Genomic DNA, 20438 nt, shown 5'->3' on the forward strand with positions numbered 1-20438 from the left:
ATCACATTTATTCGAATTACCGAATTGATACTCGCAACGAAGGTAGAGCGAGGACTCTTCGGTTCGAGGTAAATTTGGTTTTGGGCTGTTTTCAGTTGCAGCGAAAAAAAATTTAATCTCATTACTCGTTACTCCTCTGACGCGTTCGGTGTACATGCGTGTGATTCGTGGGTCACCATAGCAACCGTAATAAATTCGATTTTATTTGTGTTTGTTTCTTCGTTCACGATATGTGAAAAAATATCCGACCACAGCGATCGCTCAGCTTCAAACCGGTCCCTCTGTGAATGCGTGAGAGTCCAATTCACTATAAAAACCAACATATTTTCATTAAATCGATAGCGCAGCCGCGAGGTTGTAAACTTCCATTGAATATGGTATCTATATCTCATTGATCTATATCTACATCTCATAAATTATCATGTAATATCAATGATAGTCCCACTTATGTGTCACTTAACATTTAGTTTGTTATAAAACATTAAAAAATTACTTCTACGATGTTATCCTTTTGTGTTATCCTTTCACGATGCTACAAGGTAAGATCAAATTAATTTCTATACCTAAACAACTGAATTTCTGCTTAGCATATTTTCGACTTGGTCCTGTCCTTTCGTCCGTTCGCGTAATTTACCTAGGAATCAGTGAATCACGCTGGCCTCATTATTCAAACTTTTTATTCGCTACCAATAGACAGGAAACTTAATAATGCACTTCACTTCCATAATTAACGACCAGATTTTCCGCGCAGTGCAATCAAGACGGATGTTTATTCAAGAAGCACTCCTTCCACTCGACGAATAACACTGCTGCGATATCTTGTTAAAATAACACATTTTAAGCACTCTCTAATCCAGTTCTTCTTCATTTTTTCGTTCGAGCTACGCGAATTTTCAATGGTCTCTCTGTCAATATATCATATACCACGGATTCTTTACATGTTTGCATTTATGGGACCTGGAATAGCGCACGAAGGCGCGATTCACGATAGGAGAAGTGACTTTAAACGGCCAATTTAGTTTGATTTGGCTGCAGTAGCTGAGCAACGACAACTCTCTGCAATAAAAGCGAACGAGAACGAAAGTACAATAAAGAGGAGACGTGCACCGTGTCGACCAATTTGATTGAATTTCGTACATGTGAACGCTTCCCTACAGGAGATCGTACATGCATTTCTAACAGTTTGGTCTATTTTCGAATCAAATCCTAGGAGTATTATACTTGCAGTCAGTCCAAAAAGTATTCGTTCCCTCTACGTTTATTGAAGAACTCTGCCTAAATTGAATGATAGATTTAATATTTTCAAGTATTAACGTTTCGTCAATTCTGTGGTCCTTGGATCGAACAGACTCTCGTGGGAATCATTCTTGAAACATCGTGCTTTTGATTTATGCAGAAAAAAAGAATTCGATTATTCCGAACCTGTTACATTGGAATCTTTTCTTAAGCAACGTCTTCAAAGCACCATCGATTCTAACGATGGCCTGTAGTCGATCAAACGTCTCTTCCCAGATAGAACCAGTTAAACGGTGCAAATAGCGAGTAAACGCGATACGAGCACCATCCGTTATAAAGGTGCCCACAGCACACCTTTCTTGGCGTTCCTTTCACCGCGCTATCAGGCCCCCTCCTTTCCGCCAGGAAGCCCCGTTTCCACCCGGTGGGTCGATAATGGAATTTCTTAAGATAAACTTTAAGCCCTTTCATGCGCCTACAGATTTAATAGCGGTTCGATCCGACGCATCTCAAGACGCTGCCTCGAAATTGTACCTCTCGATGGAAATTCTTCGTATCGTCCAGCTTCGATCTCTCCTATCGCGAACGAGTGGATATTAGACGAGCCAAGAACCATAAACTTTAGGAATACAGCAACTCCAGACGATCTTTAAAATTTATGAAATTTTACGAGAGAATTTTTTATACAAATTCCAACAAAAGCAATCCATCTAGATCCATTTAATTTTAAAATACCTTACTCTGACCAACCACACCAAGAAATGATTTCAAGGGTGAAATCTCAAAAGTCTACCCTATTTTCATTGTTGTCTTCGACAATCGCCATTGTGCGAGCGGTTCGCGATAACGAAAATCGATGAACGACGTTAATACCGGAGCGATGCAATTACAGTGTTACACACGTGGAGATAACAGTTTGGTATTAGTTTGATCGTTAACTAGCAACCCCGATAACGCGAGAAGAGTAACTAGGAAAACATAGAGCACGTTGCGAATCGATTCGCAAATTGGCGTCGTCGATTGGTATTTAATGTCATTTATATGCACGAATGCAAATCAATCCGGCCGATGTACAAACGACGCGTCAAACACTCAACGATACGTTCGCGAAACCGAGCAGATTCCTAACAAACAACGCGATACAAAGAATTTATTTACACGACCTTGCTCCATCGTTCCTCTCGATAATTAAACGGCTCGTGAAAACGAGTCGGAGAGTTTATCGAAAAAGGTAATTTCGTTTCTCGTGAATCGATAAGTGTATTACAGGTAAACGAAGAGGGAGACTTAATTACCATTACGAGAACTGACTTTTTAATGGGGGTTGGGGATTGTTCTTTTATGACATGCCGGTGAAACTTATCAACGCCGATGCTTATTAAAAAAAAACAAAGTTATCTCTTTCCTTGGTTCCTTCGCTAAGCCAATAAACTTTCTAGTTGCATTAAGCGCTTCGAATCGGACCGACTTCCTCGGTTCCATCGCGATCCTTCGATAAATCGATGGCGCGGTATCGAGACCACCTGCGATAGACGTAGAATTCTTGCAGGAGAAATATCGATGAAATCTTGTGCGAGAAGAATCTCGCAAAATGCCAATGTTGGCACTGCCTTTCGAGTGAGTGACTTTTGGCCTCATTTTTTACAGCCAGGTCCCGATAAACTTAACAATTTGTTCACGCGGAGTTTGATAAAATTGTCCAGATAACATTTACTTTATGATTTTAAACTAATGACGACCTTCGAATCTGTCAATTTTATCATTGTAACGCGATTTTAAATATTATATTGATTCGAAAATCGAAGTTCATTAATTTATGTAAAAATGACAGGAGCACTTATTTTGCGAACAATGTTACAAGTTGTTCACTGTAATCGATATCCAAAAAGACAATAGTTGAACGGTAATTTTCGGTGCTTCCTGTTTAATTTTCCCACTTTGAGGACTGCCAATTTCGTGTAATTGAGCTACCTTCCATCCCATTTCGTACATTAACGAGGAGATAATAGGCTTCTTGATAACTAAATTTCTCCGTTCCCGAAATCGACGTTTCAATAGCAATTGAGGGACATTGATCAATAACTCGCATCACGGTTACAGGGTTCACTATTCAGTGGCACTCGATACCGACAACGGTTATTTATCAGCTACTTTCAACGATTATTCCAACGTATCAAACACCAACTCATAAATAGTTTAAAAATAATAATACTTTACTAAATATATTCTAAATCTGTTACATAAATATTATTTTATCATAGCACATTTTTATTTCAAAACGAATTGTCCCTACAAATGTTTCAATGAATTTCTATTTCTCCACAAATCCAATATTAATAAAAATACGCCTAACCACACAGACTGTTTCCATTAAAGGTAACAAAAAGCACGCAAAACATTATTTACCTCCAGTAACGTTTGCTTGTAGAATAATAAATAAATGTAATTTTTCTTACGTAAACATATTAATTTGGCCGCGCTTTCAATTACAAATAATTAATTATTTTATCACGCATATATCCCACCCTCCTCCAATTGCTTCAAAAAGCGTCGATCGACGTTCCAACGTAATAATTTTATGCAATGATTAATATTAAACGACGAACGCAACGTTGCCATGGACTGAATAATAAATGCACCATGTAATTTGCAGCTTTGTCGATGAGAACAAATAGCGCGGTGTTAATAACGCTCGGTTGATTCCGTAGGAAAAATTTGTCCCATTTGTGTGATTAACTCGTAATTATGGGACGAATCGCCGCGTTAATCAATCTAACATGTATAATTCACGCGGCTATTTACTTTATCGCAGAAAGTATTTTTACATTGTTTTCCAATCGTATTATCAAACGATATCATATATTCTGCTGCGACGAGTAAACAAGCAACGGTGGAGAACTTTCTGATAAAACTTCATAAATCTCTGACAACGGAGGATGCTTTCACAGCGGGGACGAAAAGTTTCGTTGCATTTCACAACAGTTCCACCACATTTGCGTATCAATTTTCGTGGCAACTGCTGATGCATATTGAGGACGCTTCGAGCGATCCCTTTCTGGCAAGTATCGAGGTGCAGTACCTATACTAAGCTTCAGGTTACCTTAGCCTAAGACTTCCTTATCTTGATTTACCATGAATTATTCATAACGGCCACCTGACTTCACGTCTCCAAGACAAAATGCAAGTTACAAACTCCCTTAGAGCCGGTATAATTGGATTTACCGCCAAGCAGAAATTACAAGACCCACTCGGATTTCGACGCACGTTTATCTAAACAAACTGAGTTACACTTGTCCTACTAGTTAACTAAACAGCTGTTTAGAACAACAGTCGTTAAACACAGTCTACTCCATTCGAAGGCACAGCAGTTCGATTATGTCCAACCTCCTTCGAATTCCTTTCGAGCATTCCACCCGCCGACTCCTTCGAGATTTACACTACTTCGTTCTGATTTCGCTATGAATATCAAACTTTGGAACTACCTTCATTTCTAACCTACTTCTGCTAGAAACGTCCGTTCCTCGAAAAGAGTCATGCGGCTGACATCTATGCCGTCTGATTGTCCTTTGTAGGAGTCCGAATCTAAAATCAAGGTGGTTCTTGCGAGGCCAGAACGACTCGTAGAAAATTTAGTCGACTGGAACTTGGACCACTTCTTACCGCAAGGTTCGGTTAACTTCCACAAAGCCAAGTTCCTGCACGAGACTGCTGGACCCTGCAAGGCATGGTCGGTTTTCGTGGCCTTTAACCATCTTTCGTCGCAGTCTGGTATTAGTAACAAATGAAGAAATGGTTCCTTTTTGGCTGAAAAATATTTCATTTGCTGTACTCAATGGTGATTTCTTTGTAAAATAATCGGGTTTAATTTTCGTCGACAGATAATTATTATTTACGGAGTTTGAAACACCACGTATTCTCACCTATATTGGGTTCATTCATGAATAGTTTATTCGAATGGCTAGTCTTGCAATCTATATATTAGGGTGACCGGAAAGTAATGTGGTTTCTTTTACATTAATTTCTAACAAGTAAATTCATAACAAGTTTTTATTTTTAATCAATTGTGCTCGCACTCTTTACCAACAACCTTTTGCTATCTAGTGTCTAAATTTTCAAACTCAGATCCATACAAATCAGTTAGTACACAATGACGTGATAAATGATAAACAAATATTGACATCTGCAGAAACGACATTACTTTCAGGCCCCCCTAATATATATATATTTCAGATTAATCAGACTTCGTCAAGGCTTGGGATGGTTTTCACGTTTACACGATCGAGAAAACGTTCGAATACGATCGAATTTCTCTGTAGACGATCCAGAGGCGTCTGACTGAACTATAATTCGATTCAAGATTTCGCGCTCGACTGAGTGTAAATATTGAGCCAACTCTGCGCGTATGAATTTCAAACAATAGTAAGCGAGGAGAACGTGGAGTAGCTTGGACAGTCGAGATAGGAGTGTATGGTCTAATCCATGGATTACCTGGTCCGGGATTAAGGCTACGGTGGCGACAGTAATTAATGTCTTGACTCTAAGGTATACAGTGCTGATATACGGCGTCTAAATTCAAAGATCGCACTATAAGAGTAACATTAAAACATATCTCAGAGTTTATCTCCTGAAAAATCTTAAATTGAAATGTCAAATCACTTGGTGTAGTCATAACGTTCCTGAATAATAAAGATTAACACCATTAAACGACAAAACTTTTTTGCCCATTGAATAATAATTCAGAGGCTATTGTTAGAAAATCTAAGTGTTGTCAAAGAATAATCAAAACTACGAAGAAATATTATTCCCACGCCTCGCGAAGCACGCAGTATTCGAAGAAAGAAGTCAGACTCAACTATCGTTGAAGAAGATTCCTATCACGTGTACAGTGAGAGGAAGTAATCAGACCAGGAGTGAGTCAACGTATTCCACGTCTTAGCGTAATAAAGGCCGTGAACGTAGCGAGAATAATATTCAAGAAGAGTTTTCCTTCAATGCACGACGAATCTTGCTCGAATAACACATCTCCACGCGAGGATAATGAAAATATTGAAACGTCCCGCGTTTCGACTACCATTTCCACTTAAAACATCGATACTCGCTTCTTTCGAGATTGATTAATCCCTCCTAGAGTCGAAGTAGCGCCGAAAGGGTCGATCGTTTCATGTAATTAATCGCTCAGGTGGGTTTGTGGGATGCAAAGAGCGAAAGGTCGTCGCAAAAACGTCGTCCTTAGGATACTTCTGATTGAAACGGGGTTAACTCAATCCTCCCTTCGCCCTTGGAAATGTAACAAATAAGTTTTCAATACTCATCCTCCATTCGACTCGCGAGAATCTCCACTCGATAGAGTTTCGCTTAACCGAACGGTGATTCGTTCGAGTATCGAGTCTACTCGGGGAAGTTCCTCTCTCATTTGATAAACTCGCATTGCCAGGGCACGATAACGATAGCGAAAAGACGGATGGCTCCCCGGGAACTTTATAATGCTGGAGTTATTCAACAAGTAAAGACACAGGAGAAAGGAAGCCATGGTGGACTTAGCAACATCGTGCTTTGGCGAATTTTACTTTGAATATTCGCCATCGTTTCAGATGAGAGTTTGCGCGGTTATTGTGCATTCGAGATGGTTGCGCGAGTCGTATTAAACGCGGCGCGTATTGTTGATCGAGTTTTACAAGCTGGGAATGTTACCTCGAGGGAGATTTACAGAGAGAAGTTTCCTTTGCCCTTTCGCTGGAAGAAGAGTCTGTCATTAGTAACCGTTTTAAATAGAGCAAACGAGAAAGGAAGCTTTGAATGTAGTACGTATACAAATATGTAAGAATAGCAAATAGTAATTGATACAACTATAGATACAAATTTTCTTCGGTTAGTAACGAATTTATTAATCTAAACTGTAATTTATTGGCTAGAAAAGAATGCAATGGCCCATGAAACGAATTGATATGTACTGCAGGGATCCAAAGACGCAATTACGCACCAAAACGTCTGTTTATTACACGAGGTAATTGTGATGGAGCGTATGAAGACCGAGGCAGAGAGAAGCCAGCGGAGCACCTACTCTGAATCAATTCAGAGGCAAACAGATTAGTGCTCGTGTCCACGTTCTCCTAAAACAAAGTTGCCACGCGACGGAATAGCCGGATTAGCGTCAATTCCTTCCTCATAAGCCAACGCGAAATGCCAGTTGCATCTGAATTCCATTAGAGACTGCTAGATGTAAAGTAAATTATTGCAAACGTGTGACTACTTCCCAAAAAGCCAATTATGCTTAAGATGATACTATAAAATCATAAAATCGGGCTAAGAATGAATTCTTGAGAAGCAATTATATTACGGCACGTGCATTTATTCAGAAATTAAGTAAATTACACATAGTCTATCGATAAACATGATTTAATTAAACCTTTTTAATTTTTTATGATTTAAATATGTTTCTTTTTTTGTTACTCAAATTCCCAGACCTGGATTTGCCAGTTCATTTGAAGATGTTTCTGTCAATTTTCGTAAACAATATCTCCCCGAAGGTGGCGTTCGTGTTTCACAGTTGCACAATCGCAGGGAACGGGGAAAAAAGTTGGAAACAAGTTCGCATGGCACAGGAAATTGGTTTGCGAGACTGGAAGGTTATAAAGGAAAATCGTTAGCGGCGGAAACGCGCTTCCACCTCAATGGGGGAATGTCTCTCTTGTGATACCTTCCTTTGACACGTTTGCATCAAACATTCAATTGCGATAATGTTGATTTTTTTTCAAATTCACCGGTTCATGTCGATCGGGCTCTCGATTTTGTGCCTCGCTTCATTTCGTAATTATTCTACTGGAATTTTTATCGAAACATTTTTATAAACGCTCTTCTAACGTTAAAGTTTTCCGTTTAAATCGAGATAATAATTTAGACGATGTATATAAATGGAAATGCAAAAGTAAAATTAAACAAAAATAAAGTTGCTTAAAGGTTTATACAAGTATTATACTTGGAGAAAATATTATGATTAGAAAGTTTTATCGCAGAGAGGCATTCGCGGAACAGAAATCGTACATTAATCGAAATAATTATTCGTAAGGGTTTACTCGCTGGAAGACAATTAACGACGACACTGCATTGAAGGAGTTTCTGCAGGGTGTACTCCGTTCGCGTAATGGAATTATTCGCTCGATTCCGCGACAAAGCGAGCGATTCTGCTCGATTTACCACCTACGTGAAAGCATCTTGCCATAGAAAATAAATTCGTTGCTTAATTAAGGAGATCCCAGGATTTATCTCGCCTTCCCTCGAATATTCACGAAATTCATTACTGGTTAAAATAATATTTAGTCAAAAATAAATTCGAAAGAATAAAATTAAATTGCAGGTTCAGATTATTAATTGAATATCCATTACCAATGGAATTATTAAAGAAGATTCGTTTTAATTCCATATTAGGTATTAATTTAATAAACTTTTACAAACATGAAACACAATGTTACACGTTGACTAATAGTGCAGAAATAGATCTGGCGCACAGGAAACAGTAATTAGGACAATTTTAACATTCAAGACGATGCAGCAAATAGCACACATGCGGTTTCGCCACTAACCTTCCATCTACACTACATTCTCACACACAGTTGATCTAGAATAAAAAATTCATAACGATATTATCATTTCAACTACATCGGTGCTTTCAATGAAATTAAAAATGAGACACTTAGAATTCCTAACAGTTACTATACCCACCGTAAAAATTATATTTCAAAAATAATAAACGTATACACAACAACATTAAGTCAATTAATACACTTTTAAAATTCATAATCTCTATACCTGTTTCAAAATCATGAATACACATTTAGTATTCGCCGATAAAAAATCGAACGACCGGAAATTAAAGAAATTCGCGACAACACTGAAATTATCACGATACCATAAATGGCTGTTCTTACAAGCTACAGGTAATAAAATTTTATAAACTCTCGTTGGAGACTGTGCGATAAGGAACACTCGGGAAAACGATTTCCTCGTTGCGTGTCACAGTAACGGCGCGTAAAAGTCTTTAACACCTGTTACGACATCGTGCTTCATGCAAAGTGGATACGTAAACGGACAACAATTTTCTGATTTTTCCATCTTCCGTACGATTGCAATCATCTGCATATTTTTCTTCAAACATTTCACGTTTAAAGCCTCCTCGCCATTAATGTGAAACACTAGCTTAAATTGAAGTTGTTGAAAAGGAAAAAACTGTTGTTTTTATTTGAACAGCAGTTGTAGGACATATGAGTTTATATAATTTCTCATATCGTAGCTATTATTGATTTAGTATGAAACAGGAAACGAAGAAGGAATTTCCCAGCTATTTTAAGAACGTTTAAAATGTCAATTGTCGTTGCGAATACGTTACCCTTTGATAACTCGTGACCTGACGGCTAAAGTGATCTATAAACACTTGTTCAATAGGTTACGGAAGCAACAATATATCTTCCGTGGCACTTTAAACGCACTATTCAACCGACAACACGTCACACATGCGCATTGTAGGCACGCTGAATTACACGACGATCAAACGTACCGATGAATTATTAAATTGAATAATTTATCTGCGTAACGTGAAATGCATTATCTGCTGCGCATTCATGTACGAAAACAACGATTATTTATAAACCCACATTATCATAATGCCGAACAATCTCGCGAATACATGATTTTTATCCAATAATGTAGAATGTATATGCAAAAACGTTACTCTCATGTTAGTATAGCCAGTGATTTTTAAAATTGATGCAAAATTATTGTACGAATGAGATAATGCAAGAGTTAATCACAGTCCTGTACAAGTAACATTAATTAAACATTCGTACAACCAATGTTCTTCCTGTAACAGGATCTTAAATAACTCGAAGTGCATAAAGCAAATTTGTTTGTCTCTAAAATTAATCAAAATTCAAGATCAAGGAAATGGACAACGGTTGTTGCAGGTAGAGTAATTAATAAATAAATAAGACACGGAAACGATGCTTCTTGCCACCATGACCGTGTTTTCATGCTCGCGGCCAACCAGCTGCCTTATCTATGGCACTTTAAAGAGGATACGGCGGTTCCGTTTCCTTAAAGCGGATACGTTCAATTTATCTTCACGCGGCACAGGGTCTCCAAGAATTTATGAAGAAAATTCGACCAGTGGATTGTACCTCGTAAATCCAGATACAGAACCTGATAAACGACGAACGCAGGAGTCGCGTTTGCGCGGCGATCGCCGAGGGCTCCACAGAATTCTTTTCGCCCTGTGAAACGTCGATTTTTCGAGCACGGATTTAACGAAACGCGAACTCAGCCTGGAGCCCGTCCGAATGCTTCTTGAATTTCAACGGATTCTCGATGATCGATATCTCGACGAGGGCGCAGTCTCGAAATGCATGGATCCTTTCGGAGCACTCGATGCGAACACTGGCTCGATATTACTCGAATATAACACGCCGAGAAGGCTCGAGAGAAACCACGACGGTGCTGAACGAAATACGGGGGAAGTTTTAACCCTTTGCAGCGATGTACACGATGGGGAATATATTTTACATCGGGACATCGGTTTACCTCTTTGATGCACACACTTTTGGAGGTGGAGGAGTTCCAAGTTGCATAGGAAGTTATTTTAGAAGTGATGAAGGGAAAAGAAACTGAGTGGCGAATAATACGAGCCCTTGGGTTTTTAGTTAATTTATGGTAGATTAAGAAATGTGACACCAGTATTAACACGTTGACCACCACGTCATCCATATATGGGTGATAAAACTCCATTTGCTCGATGTCCATTAACTCGACAACATTTATCACGCTATTATATAAAAGACGAATCATTCCCGAGACTTTTCAAGAAATTGTTTTCACTCTTACAGCTTTCTTGGCAGCGGTTTTTCGATCTTCATCGTTTAACGCTCTCGTAACAGTCACGACAGCGCCTTCCTGTCTGATACTATTTCCTTTCCACTATTTTCAACAATTTTGGCTCCACAAACGTATGCATGGAATTCTGGATATCTACAACCGCAGTCTTCTATATCTACACAAACTTTTCAGAACTTTCCTAAATAAACGATAATTCATTTTGTACTACTAATCTTTTTTATTTTCAAGCTTTTTGTTTGGAAGTCCCCGCTCCTTCAAACCACATCTTTTTATTTACAAGTTCCTTACAAGGCCTAATCGATATACCGCTTTACAATAAATTTGGAAAGTGCAAGTTTACATCGAGAACAAGAAAGTTCAGTGGCGAATATCGACAGCACCGACGAGCAGAATATTCCAATTTCACCAATTGGAAAGCTACAGGCCATAAAGCACGAATTCCGTTTGATTAAAAAGAAGCAACGTGCACCAAAATAGGAAGGTGGTTGTGCATAACCGAGGCAAACTGACGGCGGGAACAATACAAGGCTCTGGGTTGTGAAAGGCCAGTGAGTAGTAAACATTGAGCCTCGCAGGATAGTATTTCAGCGCGCATAAAGTGCCACTGTCGATGGATATTTGTAGCACAACGACAGTCCCTACCGCAATGTGTATATGCAGAGCAAAGAACTATAGCTGATATAATACTGCATGCACCGCATTCATAAATGTATATAGATACTGTGTGAGTATTCGAGCGTAAGCATATCTTGAACTTTCGGAGCCGATCAATATTTAAAAAATAAAGACGAGTTCTGCTTTGCCTCTTAAAGTGTCACGAATATTTTTAAACATATCAAAATAAAAAAATTGTCGTCCTTTTTAGTTCACAATTATAAAAAATTACCCTGCTGAGTTATTTTATATATCTTCGTATAAATTTAATTTTAACATTTTATCGCATTCTCAAGAGTATGATATCTGAAAAGCAAAAAGCAATTTTATCGCTCACGAACCGCGCTTCACCCTCATAATTTCCAGAAAACGATTTATATTACCCTTATCTTCAACCGTGCGAAGCGCATTTCTGGTTATCGTGGAAAATGCATAACTCCGTTTGAAAACTGTTGCATCCGGGCGCGCGCATCGCGGAAAGTAACGGGCGACCGTCAAACAAACAGAGCAGCGAGGAATATCGAGCGCGGTTAAACGAAAAGCGAGATTAAGAAAATTCAAATGAGAAAAGTTATTTTTTCCCGCGGGAAAAGTGATATTTAAAGAGGAGAGCATCTCGTTGATGAATGAAACAGCAAAGTGAAATTCCGCCTAGCGGAGTCTCGCTCAAATATTTTCTCGCCAAACGCGCGCCGTAGACAACCGAATGTTCCCGTTGGCGAACTTAATCGCGACGAAATCGAATCGCGGGACACAGACCGGCGTTGCTCTGAGTGTTCCATGAGAAAAAGAGATAATTTCGCGTGTACTTCTAGGGAAATAGAAATAACAAGTCAGAAGAAGAAAAAATTTGATCTATCCCTCTCTCCTTCCGGAAAATTTCTATAAAAATTTCAACGCACCGTACGCTTTATACCATTACCTCTTGGATGCAATTTCCCGAAGAAAGGAAGACGTTGAATCATTGATGTCCACGAGCTGACGTAAAATCCCGAGCAGGTAATTAGACGATTCGCGAGGAACATAACCCGAGCGACTCGCGCGATTCTAGAAGAGGGAATATCAGCAGCCTCAAAGGAATCAAAGCAACTTAAAAAGGTGCCCGTTAAGATTTAGAACAAAAACCCAGCTTAATTTAATTTCGTCTCTCTCCGAGAATACCACGTAATCCTTCATTCCCCGTAAAATCTGGTTAATTCGCGTCCCTGTGGGAAAACGAAAGCTCTCTTTTTCGAATCCGCAGCGACTGTCGTCAGGGCTTCTTTCGACCTACTCGTTGAATTATTCAGACTTGCAACTTTTATGAACTTCCCAGGAAGGGTCGTGCTACGTGCTATCCACAGTGCATACGCGAGGCAAGCGGGCTTTCCATTGGTTTATTTTTTTTTGTCGAACGGAAGAGATCGGTATAGATCTGAATTGAGATCGCAGTTCAAGCGAAGACACTAAAATTGGCGGATTTTATATTTTTGTTATTTATATTCAGAAGTACCTTTGGTTGGACCGAGATCAATTCTTGACACATTCGCGATCGGTTTCAGCTTGAATTTTATTGTCATTATATATGGAAATTCAGTGGAATGGAAAACAGGACAATGTGACAAATATATATTTTTAACGCCGTTTTAATTTCCACAATTTTTAAGGTATTTCTTGCATCGAATTGGAAATACATGAATGCTACGAATCGATAATTTTCAAGTGGCTGTCGAGCCAATTAAAAATGGAGGTACATCAAATCGTTTCAACGTTTCCAGATTTTCCACATATTTTTTTGCAGACGTAATTCTTGCACATCTTTGTTACAATCTCCCATTCAAACGAACAGCGTGAACCTGTCGAAAGTAAGAAAAGTTTGAACGGCAGGTTAACTTCTCTCTGGTTGAAATTATTTAAACGGAAACACCTTGCGGTTAGTGCTGCTGGCGATAGACAAGCAGGCTTGCTGCCAAAGATACAATCAACCGCACCAAAGCCAGCAATATATTTGTTATAGAACCACGGGGCACCAACAATACAACCGCGGATTGCAGAAACGTGTTCCAGTTACAAAACGGAAGTTCTCGAGTTTTTCGTAACTTGTTTTCGAATTTTACTTGCATCGCGGCTTTTGTTCGGGAACTATTCGAGACTTCTGTTTTCGCGTTTCACTTGGATTGGAACTGAAATGATTGATAGAAAATTGCAAAGGGGAATTTATTTTTCGCGGCGGACAGATTTGTTCGATTTAGAAAAGAATGAGATGGACGACGAAAATTCTGGCTGGAAAAAGACTTTTAAAGAAGCCATCCAGACATGACTTTGTGTAAATTCTTTATTCTTCTTTCGGGCTGAACCACCTTTGCCATCTGACAAAATTCTGGAATATTTGTATTGACACTAAGTTAATAAGTGAAGTTGATTTACTAAAATTAATTACGAGGGAACAAAAATAAATTTGTCACTCTACATGGATAAAAGTCAGCATAAGTAAACCTAGTGTTGATATAAATCTTTGTTACCTCTAGAATTTTCAATATTAATTTAAATATACTGCGTCTTTGAATTTGAATAATTCCAATGTCTTTCAATTTTTACCAAAGTACCCAAAGAGTAATCAACGGATTCGTGACGAGCGTCGCATTCCAGGGCCTTGAAGACGTCGCGTGTGTTTCCCAACGACGATATGATTGATACCGAATCATTACCATGATATTTCCATTTGTTTTAATGCTCCGTACACAAAGAGTCGACGGGGGAACTGGGTTATTCTCATTTCTCGCACGATTAAATCACTCATCTAAATTCAGCAATTTCAAAGAATATTCCGTCGCGATGACTTTCGTCGTGGTGGGCAAATTTATCATTTTAATAACGTCCACGATTTCGGCAACGAGGATCGATCGTCGCGAAGTTCAACGGTGGAAGAGCACCAAGAGTTCCGCGATGCTTAATTGATGTACGAAGTTGAAAAGTTGAAAAATTAATTACGTCGCCCTGGGAATGTCGCGTTTCTATGTTCGGTACGTCGATGTAATATACGAGCACTTTACGTCAATTTTCGCGCATAGTTTGAAAATCAAATTTTGTTAGGTTACGCAGAATGAAACAAGTTGGGCTAATTGTTTGATCAATTTTGAGATTACCCTGCGGCGAGGGCGATACAAATTATACGACCGTGTACTTTTTCCAAAAACTCATTATACGAATAAAAAGTTTTACATACATTCGTTTCTCTTTAATGCAAATATGAAGAAACATTTCATTGTTCAGCGGATTATTAAGCAAATGTATGTAGTAAGTTACGTTTAAAGCTTTGGTGTCCAACAAAAATAGGTTTCTATGGCCCCAAAATAATAAAATATAATATTTTCGCGCATTCATCTATCCACGAAACAATTTTATCTAAATTGCAAGAGGTTCACCAAATATTTACGACATTGTCTAAACTTTCTAACACTTCCCAGATAAAATGTCGAGTGCAAAGGGTAAAGAACCACTGACCAACTGGCACGTAGCTCGATACATCACGTAACGAGGCTCTGACCTCCACTTTCGAGGTTAACGATACAAAGCCTCCCCCAACTTCTAATCACCGTCCGCGAAATTATCATAGAGCAACATTGTTCATCCTATCTGCATCGGTGGGACGCGCACACTCGAGCCTTTCTCAATATATGCAGCGAGTAGTTTGAAAACTTTTTCCTGCACACGGCTCGATAGGCCGCGCTGCGCTTTACGCGCGCCATGTGCGCTCATCGGCAATTGAGAGAGGCCAATATGAACCAATTTCCTTTTCCATCGCACAGCCGACACGCTTGTATCCCTCCTTCCTTCCCGACTGCCGGTAGTCATGGCTCGGAGGATTAAGGTTAAGAGTGGCGAAATTCACGTACCTGTTCGAGCCGTGACACGCGATGCTCTCGTTGAAGCGCAGGAAGAACGAGGATGCTCGGCTCCGCGATCGATCCTCGATCCCTCGCTGACTTCCTCAACTTCCGATAAACACAGAGCCGTTCACACATCACTTCGTAACATTTCGGATCTCTTCGATGGCCCAGTCTTTCGGGAGTGCATCGTCAGGGAACTGACACTATAATTTTTATATTATTAGTTTATATTTAGTTTAGACTAGTTAGATTGGTTTAGATTGGATTTTTTCTTTGGTTTCGTACAATCTTTGTGCATTATGCAAGATACTGATAGATTTACTCAATTATGCACTTGGTAATATGCACACTTGTTTCGATTAGTCTAAATTGTCCAACATGTAGCAAACACAGGCATCACCTTGTTCACATATTGCTGTGTAACATTTGGACTTGTTTTTTGATACTGTCCAATATCTTTCAAGAGTGCATTATACAAGTACCTCCATTCTCGTATTATGAACTCGATGTCATTCACACTTTTTTTTGACAAGTCCAATTTCGCCTCGTGTCACTATCAACTTCGAAACTATCACTCCGAAATGGTTCGCACTTCCCCGAAGGAAAACAAAACAAGTGCGCCTCTGCTCGTCGCACTCGCGAGTGCCTGTCTCCGAAATCCGCGTGTCCCCGCCGGCTTCTGTCGATATTCGAGCTACGCTTCCGATGAAAACGAGAATTTCATCATATTCTGGATCGAGCCTCTCGATCAGGCCGAGCCTTCTCCCGAAGTCGACTTTGTTTACTCTCACCCTCGCCTCTCGTGATTGACAGGAGCTCTTCGGACGAAAAAAAAGAAGAAGACTTGGACGCGAACGGGTCGTTCTTTATATCGTTTCCCCGACGATTTCCCCGGTCACGTCTCTCCAAACACGATCCATCAGACAGTCAACTCTTTCCTTGCTCGAATCTGCGTGTAACGACTCGTTCCTCGGTTTCTTCAGCTGTTGGCCATCGATCATCGCGATCGTTGATCACACGGTCACCAGAGTGGAAGAACGCTTGGTTGTCACCGAATTCTTCGAGGCAAGTGCTAATTCCTTGACCGATCACTTTTTCAATCGGTTTTCTTTTCGATTTTCTTTTATTCGATCAAGACGAAACTTTACATCGGTGAAATTGTTGTTTTAGTAGTTTTCGGGGTGAGCTCGCGATGGGGGTTCGCACGCACAGATCTGTTTGGGGCTCTCGTCCTGTTGCTCTTCCGTCTTCTCTGTTATCTTCGCGGTGGGAGGTAGAAGGGGGGAAGCGATTGCGCTCGCACGAGCTCGCGGAGAGTCGCGATGCCGACGAGCCGGTTGGACGTTCGTCGTACGACTAGACCGGGTTCTTGCCGTTGACCTGGACCCGCCTTGCGGCGCTTGCGCCGCGGCGCCAAATTACTGCCCTATCCGGAAAACCGTCCAACGCATGACGCAACGCATCGTAACGCCCTGTGCTGTTGTTTTCTTCACACGCGTGCGTACCCACCGCCACGCATTTTTCGCGCCACGCATCGCGCGAACCACAAACTTCTCGAAACGTAAGAAAAATTTTATGGCCGTCCACAAGCTGTATCAAACTAAAGCTACACGCTTGGTTATAGCTTTGGTTATTTTTTGGTAACTGAATGTAAAATAAAAAGGCGTGAATAATTTTCAAGAAGCTTCATTTAAATACAGTGAACGGATGAAGTGACACCTGGTTTTTATTCAATAAATAGAGAGAAGCTTAAACTATTTCAAACCTAACGAAAATTGAATATAAAAGGAAACCACACAAATGAACATCCACTTCCTCCCTTTAAAATTTTCCCTTAAAACAATGTTCCCTAACCAGATTAATTCTCACATATATTGCAAGCAATAATCGAATTTCCATGAAAATCGTCAACATCTTTCATGTTTAGCAAGCTGAAAGGGTGCAAACGACTCCAGAGAGAAGCTTCCGTTCCTTTATTTCTAAAAATAGCGAAACAAGTGTTATCCTCTACGCATCAAGGGATTTTAATTAGGAAGGACACTCGTTAGTTTCCCCGGCTTATATAAAAGCAGCAAGGTAGAGAGCGGCTGTTTTCTTTGTACATAAAGACAGTGGTTTCGAGTTTTTCGCATCGATCGTGTGCTTTTATGATGTGTCGTCGACGCCCCCCATCGGTGGACGTGTTTTTCCAACGGAAACGAATTTTCGGGATGATAATGTCGGATAGTGGAAGCGAAGATAATGGACTCCTGAAAGCTGTGGTCAATCTAATACAGAAATGCGGTAAAAAAAGAAAGTACCGTGTGGAGCAGCCTGGCCACGTTATTCCGACTTTTTGTACATCCAGAAAATGTTTTCGTCCAGAGATCGCTCCACGTCGATCGCGAAAGTGATTTTAGGAAGTGGCGAACGTAGCTCCGAGGCTCTTTACGGTGCATTAAGCGTGAAGAACAAAACGGTAGACAGACTTCAGGCGCGGAGTTCGGCGGATGAAAGTTTTCTTCGATTGCAGCCGACGCGTTTGACTTTAAATTACCATTAACGCCCGTATTCGCGAATAACAGGTGGAGGTAATGAGAAGGAAATTTAATACGAGGAAAGTTGGACCGAAGTGCGAGTCAAGAACGAGTTCTCGTAACTCGTCGAATCGTGACTCGGCTGACTGCTGGCAAACGAACGCGATTCTGTAATCTTCGTGATAGTGACCTTTGACGTTTCCAAGCGTTTCTCGAGTAACGCTCACGAAATTTTATCGATGCAACCGATACAACACTGAGCACCGTGTTTTCTAATAGGGAGACATCTCTGTACCTTATCAATTGATTGATTAATATATTTCTCCAGAATTGTGTCTTTCTTAATATTCTTCTGATATTTCTTTTATTATTTCTACTATTATTTTTACTAAATGTGTGCTTTACTTTGGTAAAATTGCGTTAATGAAGTAATGATTACAGTTCGCAGAAAAGCTAGCCTGTCGGTGCATGTTGTTCTTCTAGCAATACTTATTCGAAATTTATTATAGGGAGATGTATCGTTTTAAAATGAGAAGCACATGTTATTTTTGTTTCACCAAAATTTCCATTACATAACCAATGAGATTGTACAGCTTTATCTTTTTTTTTCTTAAATTGTGTGCGCCAATCGTTCAATCTTCCTAGGAAACCTCCAGAACGTCTCTCTGCGTGATTATTACAAGGAACGATTTGGGCGTCGTGAATTAGTCGTCAAATTGGCAGCAAGAAATTCAGACGGATTCAGGCGAGTGCAGAAGCGTTTCCGGTGGGCGACGCGCCAACGCGGCAGGTGGCTTTCTGAAACGCCTCGCAGTTAAACGAATAGCCGGAGGCGCAGACGAAGTAATTTCCACGTGAAAGTAATTCGAGTGGGCTCGGCTGGTGTTTCGTTTCAAAGAGTGGCGAGCGAGCGAATCGAGACGAAAGCTTTTCGAAATTCTCGCGAGAGGGGGAGATTTTTAAATGCTTCCTGGGTTCCCGTTGCTTTCTTTGCAACGTGACTAGACGTACCGCGAAAGCTGCCTGGAACGACAAGTCACGCGTTCCTCGCGAATAGTTCCTTTCCCAGAATCGTGAACCGCGTGTTGAGCTTTTGAACAAGGTGCAGGCTTTAAAATAATAATCTTTCAGTCCCGGAAGTCTTTCTCTTGAAGTTCCCATTTCTTTTTATTTATTTGCACGTATAGGATATGGGAGGATTGCTATGCGACAGATAGCTAGTAGAAAACAGTACCATAGATCCACTCCCAAAGTCGTTCCTATTCATCCTTCCTGACACTAGCCGCGCATAAACTTTTACGACACCCGCTACTAACACCATCCACGAAATTCCGTCCAACGAAATCGCAATCCTGAACAATGGGATGTATTTTCGTACTCCAATCGGATTTCTCAGGGAAAGCTGAGCTTCGAACAAGCGCGAGCTTTAATCAGGGAATTGTTTTCGTTTACATTTTTCGTCCACAAACATTCGAATCTTGAAATACGTTTACGAGGATTGTTAGTGTGGGGTATAAAACATTTTCTCTTTTTTTTTTGTTAACGATAAAGAGTATCAGAATTAAATGCAGTCACAGTTTCAACAAATAAAGTTGTTTTACCATCAACACATCACAGAATAGCCGTCGAGAAGCATGAAACATAACTACTCGTTTAACGTATATACTATTTTCCATACGATAGTAGAAAATATTTAATACTACAAATATCCCTATCGAAAATAATAAGCCAGCAATTTATTTCCACTTTGTTGATACCCCCATTTCGGCAGAATAACCGCTACAGTTTCGTTCGAGGCCAAGTAATTCTCACAATTAATTTAACCAGCGTTTCGTTAAGTTTCCAAGCGCACCGAGAGCGAAATTTCGCGTTTCTTGGAGCGATGATTAAATACCATTTCATATTTCATATTCCTCACTGCGGGATTTCCAGCGACGACGGGGGGCGCGCCAACAATTTTTAGTTGCGATTCGTCAGGAATTCTCAGCAACAAGTGTTGGGGCGTGCGAGTGCTTTTTGGGTCGTGTGTGCTGCGACTATTATTTGCGATTCAGTCGCCCTCGTCTACAGACTATAGTTGTACAGGTAAAATCCAGCTATCGTTGTAGGACAGAAGTCCACGCCACGATCGGTAATCCGATCTCGCGTACGCCCTGTGCGCGTTTTATCGAACAGAGCACTCCGCCGTAGTACTAATAATGTCAGTTGCAACGAGACACTCCGTGAAACGCATCGATATGTCGGTGGCTGCGATGCATCGACCCTCTGGCGGCATATAGAG

General features: G+C 40.2%; 1 protein-coding gene across 1 annotated transcript in view; it reads right to left on the reverse strand.

Annotated features, from left to right (window-relative positions):
- The window catches only part of LOC128890125 (5-hydroxytryptamine receptor 1), a 113714-nt gene extending 93799 nt beyond the window's left edge, over positions 1–19915 (reverse strand). The window contains exons 1-2 of the mRNA XM_054148350.1: positions 19904–19915; positions 15648–17009 (exon numbers count right to left, since the gene is read on the reverse strand). The gene's annotated coding sequence lies outside the window, so the exon portion shown is untranslated. The remainder of the gene's footprint in view (positions 1–15647; positions 17010–19903) is intronic.
- Between the last annotated feature and the right edge of the window lie 523 nt (positions 19916–20438).

The sequence above is a fragment of the Hylaeus anthracinus genome, unplaced genomic scaffold (assembly GCF_026225885.1).
Source record: "Hylaeus anthracinus isolate JK02 unplaced genomic scaffold, UHH_iyHylAnth1.0_haploid 12000, whole genome shotgun sequence".
Classification (NCBI taxonomy): Eukaryota; Metazoa; Arthropoda; class Insecta; order Hymenoptera; family Colletidae; genus Hylaeus; species Hylaeus anthracinus.